At 35.2% G+C, this 24,008-nt stretch overlaps 1 long non-coding RNA gene across 1 annotated transcript; it reads right to left on the bottom strand.

Annotated features, from left to right (window-relative positions):
- Window positions 1–5,445: 5,445 nt before the first annotated feature.
- Window positions 5,446–7,218, bottom strand: LOC103928814. The gene is made up of 2 exons (XR_664417.3): window positions 6,065–7,218; window positions 5,446–5,973 (listed from the first exon to the last, which is right to left on the bottom strand). It is a non-coding gene; the product is annotated as an uncharacterized LOC103928814 (long non-coding RNA).
- Window positions 7,219–24,008: the final 16,790 nt, after the last annotated feature.

Below are 24,008 nucleotides of genomic sequence, written 5' to 3'. Positions count from 1 at the left end.
AATGTCAAATCATCACCAACAAGATCAAGTGAGAACATTCGTCACCTAATAGAGGATTAGGAATGTTCGTTATTGATTAGGGTGAGTCTAAGGAATACCTTACGTTGTAGGGATAAGATCATAAATGAGTTCTAATCCCGGGACACATTCCATAAAATTAAGTTCCTATTTATAGGATAATCGAATGGACTATCGAACATCCAAAAATGCTGGTTTATGTCATACTCAATAACTCTTGGACTAAACATGTTCGGACATAGAATAGAGATGAATGTCCTCATATATGAAATTGAATTCATTGAAAATCAACCAACCACAAAAGTGTCTGAATGGAAGATTACCTACTTGTCGATTATACTACACTTCCATTTTAAGGATGCAACTAATTCTTTGAATTAAGGCATCACTAGCTTTCTCATGTTAGTTGATATGATCTTTAGCCTTGCTCAAAGTATTCAAATTTTAGCAAAGCCTTATAGAGTGAGGTATAAGATCATGTACATTAATACAGAGACATGTGAATGCACAACAAATAATTTATCTAGGTAATCATGAAGGTAGATATTCTAAAAACTCATTGATGATCTTTCTCCATAAATCTTTCACCATAATACATGAGATATATATGTATATTGGGTGATCATATTTATAAACAGAGTTTGACAATTTATTCCAAGCTCTAAAATATATAATCGGAATATAGTAAATACAAGAACTGAATTGCATTGTATCATAACTAAGAAATATGTGCTTTATGAATTCAAACATATTCCAACTAATCTAGGTAGCTTATAGCCATTGATAGATGTTACTGTTTGGTTTATGGATACTTCTATCAGGCTAAACTGGAATAGTTTCTAATTATGTAAAATAAGATTGATTTGATCAATCAAATTATGCACAACCAGCTAAGTTGGAACCTATAAGGTCACATAAAATAGAATATTATTATATATGGGAGTTTTAACAAAAAGTTCGTAGTACTGTTCACTTTAATGAAAAACCACATTTTTACACTAAAAAGTTAAATTTGATACTATTCACTTTACCCTTTATTTTGTCCGTATTGTTAAAACTCAAAGTTTTCAAGCCATTTTCATTAGTTTTCCTTATTATTAATGGCAAATCAGTGTTTGAGCTCCTCGCTGGGAAATTAGGATGACAAATACAGGTGGTGGTGGTGGTGATACCAAACACATATGAAATAAGTGCCCAAACTTTTGAAGAGTGGATTTGGACCTTGACAACCTCCAGACCTGATACTAGTGAGTGTCGCTAAATGGTGGAAAACAGGTAGGGAGGTTGGGGATGAAGATGGTGTGGTAGCGATAGGGATGGAGATGGTGTTGTGGCAGTCACTAGTAAAGCTACATAGGAGCAAGGAGGGGCGGTCGCCCCTCCCATTCCCGGAAATTAAGCCTAGGAGTGATGGTGTGCCCCTCCGGTCCCTTCAAAAAACTTGTTGCGCTATGAGGGACAAAGTTCCAAAAATCTTAGAGGAGGATGAAGAAGAATTTGAGCCATCAAAACCCAAACTCGCAACCTGTTCTCCCTTCCCTATTCGAACCCCTGCACCTAGCAGATCTCATTTGCAGATAGGGTGATGCGAGAATTACTTGACACTCAAATTAAACCCTCGTTTGACAATTGTAGTAGAATGGATAAGTGAGGGATCGTTCTAGACCGGGGATTAGGAGGGCTTGCTAAAACCTTCTAAATTGACTTAAAAACGTAAAAACAATATAAAACACTAAACTAGACTCAAAGAATGTGAAACTAAACGTTAAAACACTAAGACAAACCAAAAGAATCAAAATGCTTTAAAAACACAAACTAAATTGATTTCTAACTATATTGAACATTAAAGCAAAAGGGGGATTGAGGTTTGACGAAAATTGAAATAACGAAACAAGTTAATAACTAGACATAATGTAATTGATGAAATAAGATGGTTGGTGAATTAGCTAGATGTTCTTTCTCCACACATGATATTTATGCATATGAATCAATTTCCAGTTATTCCTTCATTGAATTATGAACGACAATGCCCCAAATTAACCGTGATATCACTAGTTAACCCTCAGATTTTCCTTATATTATTGGATTGGATGGCATCATTCGACAACCCAAAATATTCTCAAAAGTTCCCTACATGTCATCATAATAGAGATACAATCGAAGATCATTAAGAATAATGAAAACCATAAGCATTGACAAAGCATTTGCAACTATGACATCATGTTACTCATGCTAAGAATTAAACTTAACACGATCGTGACAAGCGACCTTCACTACTTTCAAGTATAAGTTAGTAACGATTATGTGAAACCTTCTTAAACTTTAGCCACATATTCATGCATGCTAATTAAGTGTCGACCCTCAATCAACAAACACAAATAAGTTAATCATCAAATAGTTAAGCCAATTGCATTCACGAATCAAGAGTTCATAACCGGAATTCATCAATTCATATTACATAAATAATCATGGTATTGAAATCACCCCTAGCCAAAAAGGGTTTAGTTCCTCATAACTTTGAAATCAAAGAAACACCTAAACATTCCAACAACTCAAACTTGAATTGTATGAACGTTTAGGCACTCTTCTCTTCCATTCCTCATATTACAAAACAAAGAGAATTGAATTTAAACATTGAAATCAAAGAAACGCGTAAACATTCCAACAACTCAAACGTGAATTGTATGAACGTTTAGGCCCTCTTATCTTCCTCTTTATTATGGCACAAGGACTAAGGGATGTTGTTGGTGTGTTGAATGGATTGGGGGAATTATGGAAATGGATGAGGAGTGGTGGAGAAAATGGTGTAGAAAATGGAGAGAAACTCACGGCTAAGGAAGAAAATGGAAGTGTTTGTGGTGTGTTGTGTTGTGAATGAGATGAGATGATTTTTGAATGAATGAATGCAAGGGTATTTATAGGAGGAGTGGAGATGTATATGGCTATTTGTTTAAGGTGTTTGTGGCTACAATGATGAAGAATTGCATGTGGAAATAAAATGGAAAATGTGGTGAAATGATGAAGTAGGAAGGTGGAAATGCATGTGAGATGTTGGAAAGGAAATGGGAATATGAGTAGGCCATGGCATGGGAGTTGTTTTGTTGGTGTAAATGTGCCATGGTTGCAATGATGAAGAATAAAGGGTGCATGTGGGGTGGAATTGAATGAATGCAAAGTGAATGAATAATGAAATGAGTTAAAGAGGGAGAATGTGGTGAAATGATGAAGTAGGAAGGTGGAAATGCATGTGACTTGTTTGTGGAATAAAGAATGAATGGTGGAATGATGAAGAGTTGCATAAAGAATGCATGTAGGGTTAGCTAGGTTGGCTTTGTTTGGGTGCATGTGTGTTAATGGTGGTTTTGCATGTGAATTGATGGATTGTTTTTGATGGAATGGATGGTTCTTTGCATGGCTTTTGAAGTGATTGTGGGCTTTGGAATTGGAAGGAAATGCATGGCCTTGGGGTTGGTTTAAGAGAGAATGGGCTAGGCCATTTGTTTTATGTCCAAAATGAATACAAGGCCTTCAAATTCGTCCAACACTTTGGCTCCAATCATATGCTATCCATTCCAAGCCCAATTTTGCTCCAAAATGCTCCAAAATGCATCTTTTTACTTCCTTAGCCATATGAACCTAAAAACACACGAAAATGGCTTAAACTACTAAAACAACTATGAATTAACAACATAGATGCACGAAAACAAGCTAAGTAAGTCGCCTAAATATGCTCCTATCATGGGGTTTGAAGCTCGAAGGGAAAACTGGCGGCGCTGGTGTGTGCAGGTGTGAGCAAATGGGAGAGGCAGGCTATCATAATTTTGGGCTAGAAGCTTTTTAAAAAAAAAACATAAGAAAAGAATGAGGTCCTAGGCTACTGCAGTCATGGCGTTGGACCCAAAACTTGGGCCTAGTTGCTATAAAATGAAAATAAAAAGGGTTGGGTCGTAGCCACAAGAGAAAAAGGAAGGCAATTTGGGTTGAAGTAGTAACAGGAAGAGGAAAACTACAAAAAGACGAGTTTCAATACTTTAGTTTCGACATGTCGACAAAATTAAAGCACATTTTTCAGTAATTAAGCTCACTCGGAGACTTGAAGTGACTCCTAGCAGACTTTGGCACTCAAAAGATTCGTGATTACATTGGATTATAAGCTTCTTACATTGACTTTGGTATTATCGATTGCAACCATTTCGGTAGAGAAAACGTTTTTTGCTATAAGTATTCTCAAAACACCACTACGTAACAAAATAGGAGATTAATGATTGAGTGATAGCTTTGTTGTTTACATTAAGAGAGATGTTTTTGCTTTTATTGATAAGAAGCTTATTATGCAGCGTTTTCATGACATGAACATCGCCGGCAACAATTGTAACTTGTTTGTATTGATACATTATGAACGACTTAAATTTTTTACTATATAAAAGGATTTTGTAGTCTACATTTTTTTGGAACCTTGCACGCTTTTAAATTTCGCCCCTCCCTTTGAAAATTTCTGGCTTTGCCACTGGTGCCGGTGGGGATAATATGAGAGAGAGAGAGTATGCAAGAAGGCGATGTGAAGTTATGAACGATGTGGGGAGGAGAGAGGGCTTTCTTTTAGTATTCCAAAATTACCAAAATAACCTTTCTCTGAACAGGATGAAATAGACTCATGGGTAGACTTGATCCAACCCCTTATCTTAACATGTTGACTATTAGTCCAATTATTTAAGCCTCAACCCAAACACTGATTTTTTAGTCTCATTTCATTCAAGTTAACAAGATGTGCATGAAATTGTCATGTTTAATGGTACTGTTGACAATTAATGATATGTGTGGACAAGTTTTTTTCACTCCAATGACATCACTAAATACAGAAACTTGTGCCTCCTTCCTGATATTTAAGGTTTTAAGCATTGTAGAGATTGAGAGGTAGGATAAACTCTCTCCATTTTCTCTAACTAGCTAAAGGCCGGCCATCTTGGAGGGCTTTGCTAGCACCACCATCAACTCTCCCATGTGACAAGACAAACTTAGACAAAAATCCTAGAATCTTGCTTGGCGTGGAAACTTAGAGATCAGGTCCATTTTGTTATTTTTGGATTACTTAGATGGGTATTTCAAGCATGATGCTACCTTAACAATGGGGGACTCGATCAGGTGAAATTAATTAAGAGTTGCTTCAAGCATGAGCCCCTTTCCTCTTTTCGGTCTCCTTTCACCGAAAAGAAAAGTTGTATGACAAGACAAACTTAGACAAAAATCCTCCTCTTTAAATGGGAAAACTTTTGCGTGTGACCATATCTCACCTTCATATTGAAAAAATTCTGAATTAAACATATAATGCTGAAATCTCAAAATTTCAAAGGCCCCTTTATAGCCAGCATCACCACTAGTCATGATTTCTATTGACTATAACTGTGTACTTAAATCAGGAATCCGAAAGAAAAGAAGTTCTGAGAATATATTTCTTGACACGTATATTGTTGAATTTGCTTTTTTTTTTTTTTACATTACTCTCAACATGTTTAATAATATACATTAGATATATTTTCAGATAAAATAAAAGAAATTAAAGGTTGAGGGGGTTTTATAACATGGAATATGAAATGTTGAAACCTGCCTCATCATTTATACTCATATATCAAACAGAAACGACGGCCATATTTGGAACTTGCGACAAATGAGAAAACGCCAGTAAAATGAGAACTGCCATGATCAGAACCGGAATAAAGAGAAGCACTAAAGGCGGTGGTGGTAGTGGTGGCAAAAGCAGCGGTAGTACCACAAGAAACACAGTCAAAACGATCAAAAACATGACCGATATGATGCTAAAGTACCTCAACATCAAACTCTGCACACACCTATATTGTCGTTGACTAGTCTCTTGGAGGAAGTACATACACCACCCATGAATCCAATTCATGTAGCGTAGTCGCCGTCGATGGTTGTAGCATCGAAACGTACGCCTGGCTTCAAAGCCAAATGGTACAACAAGAACATGTAGTCAAGATATTGATAAATTAGGGCATATATTGGTGAAGAGGCCCAGGATTTTGCTTACCTGACTGTGGTATAGTTGTTTACTTTCCGATTGAGGACAAAACTCTCGACGTAAAGCAAGCTTGCCGGAGCTTCTGAGGCAAGAGGACTTGATGAGCGTGAAGGTGTTGGGACAGATGGATTGGTTTCTAGGTTAAAATAAGAGGACTAGAATGGATGTGAAAGCGAAATGTGAAGGAAAATGAAATAAAAATGATGGAGAAGAGAAGTAGTAGTAGTAGTGGTACCTCGGCAAACAGATATTTAGGTTAGGTGGCTGTAGCCTCTGTCTCCGTCAAACCCCTGACTATTCTCTCTATGTCCCGGTTCACTCAACCAAAACATATTTTATATCTAAATGCATAATGACTATTTATGGGTTCATTGTGCGGGGACATATATTTCAAAGTTTGGACTTATTTTCCACTTTTCTTTCTTTTATCATTATCTTCTAGCTTACGTACGTAGGAAAACAGATACGTACTTCCAATATTCTCTCTGTATTAATTTATATTATTGTTAATTCTTGGCCAAAATTCATGGCCATATATCAACTGTTGGATTAAGATTTAATGGTTGACATTTAGCTTCATACTCATGGAGGTGGAGCTATTAATTATATATATGTGTAAATTACAAGGAAATTGTTTTGGAAGTTACGACCTCAATGCTGGCCTGCCTTCCTAGCTTGCCAAAAGGTCCAAGTTTGCGATTGTAATCCTTAGTACGAAGCAATAAAAAATAAGTCAATAAATACAAAAAATCTAAGGTTACGACCACGCAAATCCACGAATTAATCGTGGTTAATTCATATTTTTAATGTAGGTTTTTCTTTCTGTTTCTTTGGTTTTTACTTTTTTTTTTTTTTTTTTTAAATTTGATGAATAATTTTTTTTAGTTTAATTCAGGTTTCCGTTTAACACGTTGGTATGTAAGTCTAAATAAATCATTATTTAGTTAGGCGTGCCATGTTCTTTCCTTTTTTTTTTTCTTTCTCTTTTTGGTCGAAAAAACCTCATTTCTTGTTAAACTTCTTGTTAGGCGTGCCATGTTCACTTTTATATTGAAGTTTATCAAACATATTCCTAGGGCATAAGCATCTCTAATGAAATGGTGTAGACAATTGAATTGAATAGAAAAACTCATTTTGGTGAGCTATAACATTTAACTATTTGCACGACGAACAAAAGTTGGTTGTGCAAAGTGTCATTCCGTCGCACATATGTATGCGTAACCGAAAATTCGTCGCGCAGAATCCGTCACGTAAAGATCGTGAAGAAACACTTTGTGCAACGAACAATAGTATTGGTCGCAAAAACATGGCACGATGGTTTAGCCTTCGTGACACAAAATACTAGGAGACAAACGTGGGACGACTACTGTTCGTCTCTTGAAAATTTGCGCGACGAAACCTTGTTAGTCGCTATAATATTGTGAAACGAAGGTATTCGTCGCGCAAAAATATATTTTTTTTAATTTAATTTTTTTTGTTCTGTTTTTCAATCTTGCAATAAAATTAAATTGCAATTAAAAAATGTAATGAAGAGAAAAAATAATTTATTTAAATAAATATAAATGTATGTACAAGGAAAATATTTAAAAAGTAAATGAGTAAAAAACTAAGAAAATAATGTGGCATAATCAACGGGGTCGTCATTTGGAGGCGGCTAGAAGGTCACGAGGTTGGGGACGGGCTCAAAGGTCGAAAGGGCAGAGTTGTGGGCATGCTTGAGTTGGAGGGGCTCGAATGTTAATAGCGGATGAAGATTCGAGAGATGAATGGAAGACTGACCGAGGGCTTGTACAATCTGTGACATCTGGCTCTTATATGAGGCCAGCTCAGTCTTAAGGATGGCCACCTCTGCTGTCAAAGGTGTCACATGACTCTTTCACTGAGATGATGAAGAGGCTCTAGGTTCTCACCGCCAGGCATTCCCCATCCCTCTACAATGCCACCCTGGCCTCTGTCAGAGATTCTGATACAAGGTCTCTGTAACAATCTGAAATCCCGCATCCTTTGGGGGATCCACAGACTCGAGCGGGGTGTCGGGAGGAAGCTGGGAGGCAGACTCCTGAAGAACCAATTGCCTCTTCTCCATCATCGCCGCCTATGTAAGATAACATGAAATATTAATAATAACATTCAAATAATAATCATGATACTTGAATCCATAAGATAGTAATTACAATTGAAGAATACTTACATAAAGTGACTTGGCCAACTCATCCCTGGGTCGAACATAAACGTCGTTGAAGACATTGATCTCCGGGAATTTTAAACCCCCTGAATAGAACAAGATACGAAAATTGTTAGTACGAAAAAAAAAATATTATTGACATATTCAAAATTGAATATGAAAAACTTTATTATTACCTGCTGCCGCGCCTCCGTCCTATATGAGAAGGGCCTTGAACCAGAATGATAGAGAAGAGTCTTCTTCTCCCAATTGCTCTTGTTGGCTTTCTCCTTCTTCTGTTATACAAAAAACAAACGTATTAGTTCTAATTTAAATGAAATATGAAAAAATAAAAAAATATTAGTAAGAAACGTATAATACCTTTAAACTTAATATAAAAAAACGTAACACATAGCCGGCTCCTAAAAATGATTGCAAAGCCATACCTAATTATCTTCCTGGTCCTCAAACTCCTTCGGGCAACCCTCCTCAAGAGCGACCTGCGGATCACCAAATGTCTCAAAATATTGGTGCATGTCCTTCTTCCACAGCTTGTATCGTTCAGCGAAAAGCATGTTGACGTATGCCAACATATCGTCGTTGATGTTGTCAAAATTGTAGTTTGTCTGCATTGTAACCACATACATTAAGTAATATAAATATATAAAATTTGAAGGAAAAACAATACTTACCGACAACTATGCGCGCACCTTCGTTCTCACCTCGTCCTGCATCGCCTTCCAAAACTTCCATTGCATAGGGCAATAGGTTTGCACGACGTGGCCAATGTCATGGGCCAATGCGCTATGCTGCTCCGCCGTTGGTGCAGCATGATGCTAATCGTCGTATCAGATCCTGATACGTCCGTTGGTCACCTGGGTGACCGTCTCCGTCTTCAACTGGCGACAAGGTCTTCGAGTATTTTTCTTTGCTGCCAAAAAAAAAAAATCAAACAAACACAACAAATAAAACCGAAATTCCGGCAGAATCTCCCCTAAAATTATAACAATTCCCAAACCCTGGACATTGTAATGAATAATATATGATATCCAACAACAATCACAACAGTTGAATAAGCCAAATTTGGACCAAATGCACAATTGCATTATGTAACAATTTGATTGAAAGAAAGCCCGATCACTTAACCTTTGTACTAGCACACTACCCTAATTAACAATGCATGTAAACAATCTAACAATTTCATGTGTCATATATAGTGTGACAAAAGAAACTTATCATACATATGAGACTAATTAATAAATCACTAGACAAGTAAATTGCATAAAGAATACTTGACCAAGTACGAATGGAAAATGTGACTTTGAGTTTAGTAAGTCGTATCCTGCATTAAAAGAATAACCAGGACAAAGACAAGATTAGAAAATTGACTAATTATGCTTGGGTATAGAACACCGACTGTGAAAGGTTGTTGTCGTTGAAAATTTTTAGGGGTAAAGGCGTAGATCCCTGGGTGCAAATTGAAATATATGCCCCTCATGGTTAATGACAATTAAAATGAGAATTCAAATATTTCCTGTTTTAATTTCGTTTTAGTTTCTTTATCCTCATGAACATATTCTAGCTACTTCTTAAGTGGCATAGCAGTTCTCCTCTCTGTCTTTGCATGTGGGAATATGTTACAGATAGAAAAAGAAAAGGGTGAATGCATATAAACAATTGATTCTAGTGCATTCCACTTCATTAACCCATAACGGAAAGAAGAAAAAAAAATAAAATTTTAAAGCGAAATGTCAAGAGCATGATAGAAGATTTGTATCTCAATCGATTAAGAATTCATTCGAAATTTTGTATTCAACTCTCCCTTATCAAAATATTGATTTTCAAAAAGAATCATAAAAAATGAGGGAAAAAAAAAACATAATGTAGGGTTTGGGAATGTTTGATTTATTAATTAAGTTGACAAAAAGTTCACATTGCTTGAGTATGAACTTGTTTAATTTGTAGACACACTTTCTAATTAGCATTAGGAATTAATACGAAGCACTTCTCTCTATGTTAATTGCCTGTCTCCTCCCAACGCAGTAGTAAACTAGGTAATAATAATTTCCAATAAGCTAGAGAAACTAACAAAATTTAAATTCATATGCAGGATCAAGTCATGGAAACCACTAAGCTAAATTTTTGTGCGGATCATAATAGTTCAGCAAAATTCTAGAAACAAGAATACAAAAATGACAAGGAATTATTATGGAAAATTCAAAACAACTTCAGTAAAACAAAGGAAAAGGGATACTCCAGGAAGCATAAAGGCAATGTAAGATGTGTTATATAATTTAAAAGCAGCACCTTGCTATGGTGTGGCCATGTTTGGCTAGTCCCTTTTCTAAGTCGGCAATAAACTTACACTTGACTTATAAATGTCTATTAACTATTTTATGGCAGATTGATGATTAATAAGAACAAAACTAAGTGTAGCCATTTTAAATTTACTGTTAAATTGACAACTCATGGGATGGAGAGACAAACTTGATGAAATAACCGTTCCAATCTGATTAAGAATAGAATGAACTGAATGGGTTTTTGAAAACTTGACCAAGGTGAGTTACGTTTCATATATCTTCTAAGGCATTGATTCTAACAGCGGGTCACCCTTATTTGGACTAAATTCACAAGGAAATAAAGGGAGTTACTTACCTTTACCTGGTTATGACGCCAAGGCATCAGTAGTGGATGCCAATGTCATGTCGGGAGTGCGGGGGCTGGCAGTGACCATGCCTGGGAGACCCAGGGACCAACTGGATCAACCGGATCCAACGAATTAGCTGGCCTGGGGTGCAATTCTACTGTAGCAGTGGCGGCTGCAGTAGGAGGCGGGGGAATCGATGGGGTGTAGTCGGCACTGCCTTACAACTTCTAATAAGCTGCTACATTTGGACAATTAGAAAAAAAAAAAAAATTTCAATGCATATATATGGTTAAACAATCAAATTACGATTACATCATTCAAACAACCAAATTAAAACATTGTTCAGATTAGGTTGACTACTTCCAACTGAAAATAAAAAGCATTGCCACTGAATTCACATTATTGTCTGAAGAGAAACCACAAATTAACAAAATATGAAGGAAGAGAAAAATAGTTAGATTTCTGCAAGTGAAACACAAGAATTGATACAATAATAGAAAGAAGAAAAGCATATAGTCCAACTAAATGGGAACTTTCAGAGAGTGGGTCGTACACTAGCCCGTCACACACAAGATGGCATTTATTTCTTCAATTGTTGATCAAACCAAAATTTATGAGGACTTTGCCATAAACATTTCATAAGCTTTCTTGAAGCTTGCATATCTTGTGCAATACAATAATACGAAGAAGTGAGAACACAACATAACATGAGACTATCTGTTAATGGAAGAATCTAAAACTAGTTCTTATGAGCATGGATCTTCTCCATCTTGAAAACAAAATAAATTCCATAAAATATAGTATCAATAATATAAGCTTAAGTCAAATGCTAAATTAATTTTTCAAAATGCTTTGAAAGTCAAGCTTATACTTCAAGCCATAATTTTTTTGCATAAAAAGGGTTAAGAAAATAGTCAAAATACAAACTTTTAACCTTAATTCTTACAAATTAGGACTGATGTACAGAAAAGGATAAATCTTTCACGCAGATGTTCCTGGAACATACAAACTGAGCTGAATCTAATGATATATCAGAACTAAGGTGCTTGGTTGAAAAATTATCAATTATGACTAGAGAATATTTAGGATCTACCCTATAATTACAGATCAAAAATGATCTTTTAGGGACACATAGAACATGAAATTAAGAAGTAAGAACACAACTGAAAACACACTTTTAGATAAAGAAGCTGCAAAAATCAGTGAGATAGAGAGAGTTCCTTAGAAAAAAGAACCAACCAAGAAAATGCAAGTGTACTACACAGTTCACCAATTCCAACCAACACAGTTCACCAATTGAACATGTGAAAAGTGTAGTCATGAAAAATGCAACTAATAGAGATTAACCCAATCTGATTTATTCATAACTAAGTCCCAATTCCAATCCCAATTTGAATCTAAAAACTACAAAAGTCTCAACAATTAGAAAAAAAATTCAATGCAACAAGACATGGCAACTTTTAAGAACCAAATTTGCTCAAGAACAATAATATGCGGTTAAGGAAGAAGGAAAACAAAGATTTGACACAGAAAGCAGGACATTGTTACATGTTCAAACAAAACTTAAAGTTTGTTAAGACAATTTAGTTTAGAACGATTCCGTAAAAAAATCTCATCACAAAAATCAGGCCTATGATGCTAGTAATACTCAAAATAGTATGAGGTCATTAAGCACGCCCTAAATTACTCGAAATAGCTCACCCTAACCCAAAATATTTCTCCAAAATACCCGAAATTAGGGTTCTAAACATTAGAACCCTATAGCAGATTAGAACCCTAGTTCTAGAACCCTAATGCAAAGCAATTATCAAATCAAAGCAATTATTCAAAATAGAACCCTAATTGTAGAACCCTAATTCTTAATTTGACTAGAGTTAAGTAAATTGAAATTTGCCTCAGAGGGAGAGCGTTGTCGACGGAGGAAGAGATAGGGTTATCAAAGGAGGAAGAGAGAGGGGCTGTCGGAGGAGGAAGAGAGAGAGAGCAAGGGAGAGCTGAGGGAGATGGCTATTGGAGGGAAAGTTTACAGAGAGAAGTGAGGGGAAAGTGGGAAAGTGTTTGTGATTTTAGTTTAATCCTGAGGTTATTGCGCGATGAACATAAGATATTCATCGTGCAATAAATTCAAGTTTTCACGAAATTATTTTCGTGCGCGCCTAATTTTCAGCTCATTGTGCAATGAGGAGTAATTAATTGTCGCGCAATGAATAATATTTTGTTTGTCACGCAATGAGCTAAAAATTTAATTTACCCGGGTAAATTTTTTAAAATTTATATTTATTCAAATAAAACCAATTTGTTTATAACATAAGATAATTAAATTATAAAAAAATTTCCTTTACTATGTTTTACATGGCAAGACCTCAATTAATTGCATTATTCATCATCTAAACTATAATAACTTTCGCTATTGTCGTTATCAGCACTTTCGGTCTCCCAATCTTCCTCCTCGATAACTATGTCATCGTCGTCGTTAATGTTCACTGATAGTAAACCATGGTCAATTCTAACACTTCCTTGCCTATTTGGTTTTGTATCAAACCATCGACACTTAAACATGATACTTGGTATCGGTCTTTGTAAAGCAATTAAACGAAAGTTGTTAGTTTTCCATAAAAATCAATGTCCGTACTTTTGCCTCCACCTAGGACATGGACACCGTTGTTTTGCGTACACAACTTGTCATCTCGTGCAGTCTCCAAAATTTTGACACTGTTAACATGGCAACTTGAGAACAATTCAGCGCAAATTGGGCCAAACGCCAAGTTATATAACTCTTCACTGTAAGTGGGGGAATTTGATGCTTTCATTTTATTCACCTAATATTATACAAAAACATAGTTAGTTTGAGAAAATTGAATACTACAGTATATATCACAAATACAGAACACTTATAACTTACACATTCAAGAAACCACTGTGGAAACAATTCTCGGTGTTTCTTGGCATACAAATGTGATGGATGTTCTTTCTTCATCATCTCTTCATGCTACATACGTATGCCATTATCTTGTCACAATTGTTCAGTATGAACCAATGTGCTATCTCCATGTCACTTTTGGAAAACGACTCGCCTCATACAGGATCTCCACAAGGTCGTGTGCTTTGGACAAAAACAGAAAGTTTCTCCTTTCTCACACCCCCCGTCAGTATTATGCTGAAGACGATTGAAAGTCATCTCCACATCTTTTAAATACATTCCACAGAAAGTAAGTAACTCATATTGAACCCTAGCCTCTATAATTGATCCTTTGAGCTTCGCCTTGTTGCGTACATATTTTTTTCAGCTCCCCGAGAAGCTTGCCAAAATAAAACGATACGATACAAATTAGTAAGCATGGACTAATGATGCATAAATAAATGATGAGGATTATATACCTTTCTATTGGATACATCCAGCGATAATTGATAGGACCAGTAAGCAATGCCTCTTTGGGCAAGTGAACCATCATGTGGATCATACTTGTGAAGAAAGTTGGAGGGAATATCATCTCAAACTTGCATTGGACTTGGCCAATGTCGTGGTGCAACTAATTAATGTCCGTTTTTGGCAATGTTCTTGCCATCAGTTGGGAAAAAAATCTGGACAACAACATGATTGACTTCACTACATCTTCTGGTAATAGGTGTTGAATACCCACAGGAAGTAGTCGTTGCATAAACATATGGCAGTCATGGCTTTTTAGTCTAGCAAATTTACCCCTGTCAACATTATATTCACACAATGTGCGATATTAGAAGCATACCCATCGGGAAACTCTACAGACGATACAAACTTTAAAAACTCTTTTTTGTCATCCGGTTTCATGGAAAAAAAATGCAACATCCCTTCTGGCTTTATCACTGTCCCTATTTATCTATAAACCCATCCGTATGCCCATTTTTTCCAAATCAAGACGAGCTTTGGTCATGTCCTTTGTCTTGCCCTCGATATTTATAATCGTGCCCACTAATGATTCAAAGACATTTTTCTCAACATGCATAACGTTGAGGTTATGTCTCAATTTTAGTTTCGACCCATAAGGGAGCTCAAAAAACATAGGCTTGTGCGTCCAGTTCATATGTGTAGAAGGTTTGGTCTAACTCACTGTTTTTTCGAACGGAGCAAAATCCAAACGGTTAAGCTCTTCCAAAATCTAATCATCGAACCATTTTCTAGGCCTAAGAAGATGCTCTGTGTTCCCGTCGAACTCTTTATCCTTTTCCCACCACTCGTGGTCCCAGGGAAACCATCTCCGATGACCAAGGTAACAAACTTTTCCAGCGTGCCAACCAGATGTTACATCATCCTTACATACAGGGCAGACCATATAACCCTTAATGCTCCACCCAGAAACCATTGCATATGCGGGAAAATTGTTCACAGTCCACATAACTGCTGCCCATAAAGTGAACATCTTCCCAGTGGACTTATCGTACGTGCGCACACCATTTGTCCATAAATCCTTTAGCTCATCAACTAACGGCCTTAAATAAACATCGATTGACCTATTAGGATCTTCAATTATCAAAAGAGTCGTCATTACGTGTTCCTTTTTCATGTATTTCCAAGGCGGCAAATTATATGGGAATATGAAAATCGGCCAAGTGCTGTGGTGTTGGTTTAGAACCCCAAACAGATTGAATCCGTGAGTGGAAAGTCCCAATCTAACATTCTGGGGATTAGCAGTAAACTCGGGGAGCATTTGAACGAACTTTTTCCATGCCTCCCCATCTACAGGATGCCTCATCACATCGTTTACTCGTTTTTCCTCATGCTATCTCATATATGTGGCAATATGCGTCGACATATACAATCGATGCAACCTAGGTTTCAGGGGTAGATAACGCATGACTTTTTGTGGGATCTTAGTCATTCTATTATGAGATGTCATTTTGTGGGATTGAAGAGAATAAAATACAATTGTTTTTGCAAGCATGAATTTTTTCATAACCCAATCCCAGACCATTCAACACCTTTTGCGCATGTTAATGGTCTTTCGGCAAACAATTGTCCTCTGGAAGCATTCTCTTGAAAACCCCAAAAAGTAATCAAATCACTGATTCGACATACGATACTTTATTTTTCCATGCATTAGTTCCACAATGGCCGTGAGAACGGAAAAGCTCTCGCACCCCGAGTATAACTCTTGGTTGACATTTTTAATAGTTTTTTATATTGTTTGAACTTTGCACTATCCATTGGTGTAGGCACGTCATCTTCCCCTTCTTGATTGGTGTTTGTCGATGCAAATAGGAAAACATCATTTATAATATACATGACTTGTTCATTAGGATCCACAATAGGTTCAACATTGTCCACTCTTGTGGCGTTTGAAGACAAATCATTGTCTAATTGTTCCCCATGATGGTTCCAAGTATTATATGTCTCAATCATTCCATTCCTTACTAAATGAAATCGAACATTTTCAATTATCTCCCTTAATGTGTTGTTACACCTCCTACAAGGACATCGGATTCTAGTTGCACCTGAGTTATGTGTACATGTAAAGTCAATAAAATCCTCAATTCTATCCAAGTATTCGTCTGCACATTTATTCGGGTTCTGTATCCACATCCTGTCCTTAATTCCTGGAAGCACAATAACAATACAACAATCACAACTTCATACAAAATGATAATGTCACCTTATGTCTCCAGTAAGGGCCCTATCCCATTCGGGAATGCATAGTCATGTCACGTAACTTACGGCTACATCAGATTATATTTCAACGTGGATAAATTTCGACAGCAACTTGATACAGTTTTTCAGGTGTACGACGTAGATATAAAATACCTATGTACCACCCGAAGAATGTACATCCACAACCAAAACCTAATCCTTCAACCATAAACTACGCTCATAACTGTGCATTCTCAAACTGTCCAAATAATGGGATAATTCATGAATTAATTGGACTGCAGTCATGCTTTCGCACCCATGTGTGAAATCCAACTAATCCTCAAACGGGAAACTAAGTTTTATTAAAAATAAAAAACAAGTATGAAGTTAATTTCAATTAACTTCATACATCACGACACATTTGTACGTCACGTACAAATTTAACAACATAATATAAATATGATTTCACAACACAATATAAAAATAACAAACTAAGTTCAACATAATTTAATTAATTTTATATTTTTTAAAAATAAAACAAAGAAAATACCTTCTCAATCGTTCTCCACTAATTGCTAATCACACACAATATCCTTATAGACAACGAAATTAATGGCGTTAGTATGAATTTACATTAATACTTTTATCCTAACGACAAAAATGCTTGCCAGACACACCGAGATAGCTCGATCAACCTAGAGAAGAAGATGGAGGGAGTTTTAGATGATGAAATTGAGAGAAAATGGAAATGATGGATGCCGGATTGAGCAAAATCGAAGGGATGAGTGCAGAGGCACAATCTGCAATTTTTTTTTGCAGTTTGCCTTTGCACATGGCTAAATCCAGATTAAAAATTTCACTTTTGGATGAATGATTTTGCGTGACGAACAAGGTTTTTGTCGCACAAATATCCTTTAAGCGACTAACATGGTCTTTGTCATGTAAATGTTTATCGTGCGACAAAAAAAGAAACATTCGTCGCTCAAGTTTACCATTTATTTTATTTTATTTCCTTTACTTTACAATTTATTCTTTTCAACAAATTGTGCAATGAAAACATCTATCATCGCGCAATGCATATTTTTAAATTTTTTTTATGTTTGTTATGTTTTATTTGTATGTATTGTAATTTTTTATTTTATTATAAATAAAAAACTCAAACCTAATTAAACATTAAATTAATTAACAAAACTAATTTACTATCCCAAATAGAAATTATAATTAATGTAAATATTAATATTCATCCACATAATATAAATTTATTAATTAAATTAAATATAAAGTCCACAAAATCTTTAAAAAAAAATAAAAAAATAAAAAAAACTAACCCTCCTCAACTTCAATCCTCCCTCGCCCACAACACATCAAACATCCACTGCCGGAAACTCTGCTTGAAAAGCCCATCCACATAAATCCGTTGCTTCTCATCGGTTTCATCAACATCCCAATGAACCTACATTAATGCCAAGAACAACAAATTAGTAATTTAAAAAATATTACGTTTTAACAAAAATAATTGTTCCTTATTTACTACAAACTCATCGATAACTCCCTCAGCATGGACTTCTTCAACTGCTCAGGGACCTTTTTCCAAGAATCAAACTCGGCAGAACAATCCCTCCGCACCAAATTCCCAATGTCATACCTAAATTTGGCGTACGCCTCAACCATATTTTTTCCTTCAAAGTACGGCACTTGCTTCCGTTGATACTTCTGTGATCACACTACAAGTTTCCTTTTACCAGAACCTTCTCTAGAATCGGCCATTCTTTTTTAAACAAATTTTTTTTGAAAACTAGGGTTTTGAAATTGTGTTTATATGGCACTAGGACACCTTTGTGCGACGAACCCATTTTTCGCTCAAATCTCCATGTTCTTCGTGCAAAATGCATCATAAATGCACAATAAATGGGAAGGTTTGAACGTAGTCTGACCGTGCTTTGCGCGACAAAAATATGATGTTCGTTGCGCAAACTTGTCTTACGCGACAAAAGTAGCGTTGCACAATATATTGCGTGACGAATGAAATTATTGTAATTATAAAGTTTACGTAAACATAGATATCCATGTTTACGTAAACTTTATAATTACAAACAAATATTCAGAAAATATTTAATACCTTAAATATTTATTCTAAAAATAATTAATACTTTAAATATTTATTCTATAAAAAATTAATACCTGAAATATTTATTCTATAAATAATTAATACCTTAAATATTTATTCTATAAATAATTAATGCCTTAATCCATACAATTATTGTAACCTCCCTCTAACGTATCATCCATCAACTTTATAAACTATTCGTTTGTATCATCATCAAGAGTATAATTACACTGTTACAGATATATGCAAATAATTAATTCCAACATATAACTAAGAATTTCACGAACTTAATTATTGATCCATCAACAATATACTTACTAATAGTTAATCCATCATAGCCTTCTTCACATTCATGGGCACATCTTTCCAAGAACGCCATTCAGCAGTGGGACAATTATTCCCCATGGCTACATCAATCGCATGCGCAAACTGAAAATGTTCCCTCAAATCATGCGGGTTAGCGTCGCGCACACTCTCATCCTTTTTTTTATCCGCCATCCCAACACGAACAGAATTGTGAAGAATAAAGATAGCAGAAGCGCATATTATAGGAAGGTTAGGACCTTTGGGCGACGAAGGCTTTGTCGCGCAAACATTTGTATTAAATGCGGTATTGATTCCTCTGATTCACCTGCAGTAAATGGTCAAAACTGACAGGAACTTGCGTGACGAATCATTGGTTGTGCAAATGCCCCCTTTTCATCGCGCAAGTTTTTCGAGCAAAAAACAATTACCACATGTTTTCTTGCTGACTTTACGCGACGACAACAAGTATTCGTCACACTAAGTGTTCTTGCGCGATGAATATTTTTGTCGCGCAGTTTTTTTTTTCCGATCCTTTCTATTTTGTGTGACTAAATTTCTTTTTCCGTTGTGCAAGTATGTCTTGTGCAATGAAATATTGTTGGTCGCACAAGCTATTTTTTCTAGTGGTGACAAAAACTAGCTCTAAGATTATAGACGATTGAGTTTGTAAATTTTTTCAACTCTCCCAAAGTCGAACATATTGCCTACAATATCATGAGTAGACGAATAGGGCCTCACATCTCTGTTTATAATAAAAGTTATATGTGGAGAAAGCTGACAAAATTAAACAATACAAGTAGATGTCATCAATGAAAGAAAATAATAAAATATAATTTTTCTTATTTGGTTTGCCTAATTCATTGGAGTGACAACTTTTTTTACGAGACAGTTGAGTGATAAAAGAAAATAATAAAATATAATTTTTCTTATTTGATATGCCAACATATCATGCAGCTTTTGTAGCATGATTTTGTCTACTTTAATTCCATTCGATTGATTTCATGGTGTTGATACTCTCCCCGACCTATCGTGTGGTTGTGTTGCCTTAGGCGCCCATATAAGTGGTGCCTCTGCTTGCTTGCCTCGTGGAAGCTACAAATCTCACTAGTGTGGTGAAGTTACAGGTCGTCTTGCCAAGAGTGTCCTAGTCCTCCATTGAGATTAGGGGACAGGTGGATTCTATTCTTAGATTAATGTAGACTTTGTTTGTGTTGCGTTTGATGGATGATATGGTCTCGCCTTTGAGTGATGATTTTGTGGTCTCGTCTATCAACGGTGACTTTATGTGGTTTCGCTCTCCACCAATGACGTTGTGTGGCCTCGCCCATCAACAAAGATAGGTGTGCACTAGTATAGGTTTGTTACAACTATCGTTCTTGTGACAAATTTGTATTGGTGCACCTATAATTGTGGTAGCCGTGTAAGAGTTTTTAATTAATTGCTTGTTTGTGCAAATTCGTACTCTAGATCAATGTGTTGATCACTGAGCAATGTACCTAATTGACACCCTTGTATTTGTTTGTGATGGTCAATGAAATACCTCTATCATTTCTTGTATAAAAGGAAAAAAAAAATATCTATATCATTGGAGATGCTCTAAATTGTACAACTTTAAGCACATATGATCTCATCGTAACATAGTCTGCCCTCCTTGCAAAAACCCTTCACTATTTATATCCAGATCATTTGGTTGTGAGCTATGCAAATGAAACTAACTGAGGGCTTGCTTGAAAAAGTATTTTTAGTACTGAGACGCTTACAAATATTGAGTAGATATTTCATTTATTTTCGACATATAAGACATTAACATATATAATGACCGAAGTAATCCATGCATTCTTCTACGGGGCGAATAACACGTCTTCATAATAATATTCATAATTGGAATCATTTAATTTTTTTAATCTTCATTGAAAATCATTCTTACAAAAAATTTAGTTAAATCATCGATTGTTTAGTCATTTAAATATTTAAATAAGTAGACAATTTATCATAAAAATATTAATTGGTACTCACACTATTAATTTGTTTCATACATTTACATAACTAAACAATGATAGTAGGAGGTGAAATATGCATCTTCTCTTTTGGAAATGCAAGTATTAACCTAACGAATGAATCTCATTATAACATTACATTTTTTTATTGTGTGGCCTACATTCAGATAGGGGCTACTTTTGTTCTAGAACAGTATACTTTTTCTTATTGTGTGGCCTAGATGCAGAGAGGGGCTACTTTTATTCTAGAACAGTGTACTTTTCTTATTGTGTGGCCTAGATGCAGAGAGGGGCTACTTTGGTGTTTCGGTAGGACTTGAAAAGCCATAATATCACCGCTTAGTCAAAGTGAAAATTCTTGAGAATGTCAATCTTATCTTGAAATGGAACTTTTGACAATGTAACGGTCGTTTAATTACCATTTTTTACCTTTTAGTTTTATTGAAGAATACTATATTGAAGAAATGATGAATCAAGAAAGTTTGTTTGCGGGATAATACACAAGGATAAAAAAGAAAACTAAAGGTTGAAGTGAAAACTGTTGAGAACGTGGATTTAATAATGAGTTGGCTATAATATCAGAGAACGTTAACTCATGTATTAAAGACAATAACAACTTACATGTTTTCACATAATTTAATAAATATTGTCTATGTATTTAGTTTGATTATACTACGCTTAAACGACATATTGAGAGTATGAATGACATGTTTTAATTGTACGTAAAAATTATGGTAAGGATAAGTGAACGCGTGAAATTCAAGATTGATACAATAGACACTGATATTATTGTGCAGATCCTGCTTTAACCGCAATGATAAGGGAACAAGTGGATATAAAACACTTTCCCTGTAACATGCAATGCATCTCTATCTCTAGTCCACATCCTCTAATAGATATAATAGTCTTACATATGCTAATTACGTAATTAGAATTTGAAATAAATTTTTAGGACAGGGGGATGGTTCTAACCATATCCAGTCCCTTTCAGTCCCTACCCTGACCTTGTTTAATATATCAATCACCCACTTTTTAGCAAAACATATAAAATCTGTTGTAATATGCAATTATGCATGCAGGCTCATCCCTATTTGTCTCACTCAAAGGTCTCTCTCTCTTTTAGAAATTTGAATTCCAAGGTATTTTCTTTTCTTTTCATTTCGTTGAGGGTGACATGACATATGGACAAGTACGTTCCCCTTCAGAATTTAATTAATATCAGGCATCTTTATTCATTCTAATTAAATTAGTTGTGGATTTGATATGTGTTACACCTAGCACTTACCGTCACGCTACTCGTGTTATATATATATATATACACAAGACAAAAATGGTGAAGCTTTCTTAATACCTAAATTACTCTTCTTCCATTAGAATTTCATAAAAAAAAATATTGACAAAAAAACAACAATCTTTAAAGTAAGTAAAAATAAAAAACAGATAATCAAAACAACAAAAATAATCCATTTCCATACGCATAGGCATGTGGCAAAAGACTAGTAACAAGTGTTTTGTTGTAGGGCATCACATGGATCATGGACTTATGTTAGAGGTCGTTGTATCAAGGGTCTAGTAATTTATTTTTTGGTAAGGAGACGTCCAATTATTTTATTTATTTATTTATTAAAACAACATTGTCAATTCTACTCCATCATTTGCTAACATGGAAAAACACTTTACTGTGAATATATAGAAGGAGAAAAATAAAGATGCAATAAGTTAGAGTGGACATGAATCCATATCCTAACAAGAAGTAGAAAACTACTAGAAACAAGAAAACCCAATTGAAAAATAACAAAGTAAACCCTACTATGAGTTTTCTCCAAAACTCTCGAATTTCGGTTGAGGGATGTGGAATTTAACAAAATAGTGGGTGGTGCTTTTTGCTTTACAAACTCGAATCAAGGGCTTAAAATCAATTAATTTCTATTCATTATGTAAATATTTACATATATATTTGTTAACAAGTTGTCCAAAACTTGACAAAGAAAAGTCAAAAGCTATAGTTTCCTTACTTGGTACCATAATCCATAGATTGCCTTGAATGGAATGTATATGTACCCACATAGTCTCATTCTTTGCCATCTTGTAAGTACATGTTAGATATGTCTAACATACATAGTAAGTGAACAAAAGAACTTAAGAAGCTAGCACAAAGACATGGACATTTCATGTGCCATAATCTTCACATACAAATCGTTGTATGAAGAAATAAGAGTTCCTTTGAAAAACCCTTAGTTAACACAAACACTAGTGTTTGTTCCTTTGTTAAGTAAAAAAGGAACTTAAGAAGTAAGCACAAGGGCATGGACACTTTATGTGCCATAATTCTTCACTTAAAAATTGTTGTATGAAGAAATGAGAGTTGCCTTGAACAATTCTTGAATGTTTTTAATCATGTTAGAACAAGATGGTTGTTAAGGAACATTAGTCCATCAATATGGAGAATGATGATTTTAAATCATATGGATTAATGATGATTTTGAATCACTGAGTGTTGAAGTGTTAAACCATTTCGTCTATGTGTCACTATTCAAAAGGTTCACTAAGTTTACTGTAAACTATATAGTGAATAAATACAACACTCTCTCCAAATCGTTAGATATGAATGACAAAATTGAAATAAGTTTCAAGAGAGACCGTGGGAGTTTAGGGACCATGACTATTGTAGTTAGAGGAGAAGTTAAATGAAGAATGCAAAATAACTCCAAGGGAACAAACTTTCTTTATGAAAGGATGGATATTGGAAAGGGTATTTGCAAGCATTGTCTTACAAGTATCAAGAACACACCTTTTAAAGGTGTTGTAAATTGTTCTTGAAATAGTTCAAAGTAGTTGGTTCTTCTACTTGAATGTTTGATTTTGTACTAGTAACTATGTTTGCAATCGTTGTAAAAGAGTGACTAGTAAGAAGTAGAAGATTAATGATAGATCAGAGAAAGTGCTTCACAGTCGAAACGTGACAAAGATAAAGATCTCTGTGAAAACAATTGGCACTTACTTCCTCATGTGAACTACCAAAGAAATGGAAATACAAAGATTGTCTTTCCATTCCAATTTGAGTAAGGAACTTGATTCCATCACTATAATTTAAAGATATGGATGAATTGTTTTGCTCGACAAAACATTG

This window comes from the organism of the source record quoted next, unplaced genomic scaffold (assembly GCF_019419815.1).
Source record: "Pyrus x bretschneideri cultivar Hongxiangsu unplaced genomic scaffold, Pyrus_bretschneideri_v1 Contig9, whole genome shotgun sequence".
Taxonomy (NCBI): domain Eukaryota; kingdom Viridiplantae; phylum Streptophyta; class Magnoliopsida; order Rosales; family Rosaceae; genus Pyrus; species Pyrus x bretschneideri.
Note: the sequence above shows the minus strand (reverse complement) of the source record. Positions and strands in the feature narration are given on the sequence as shown.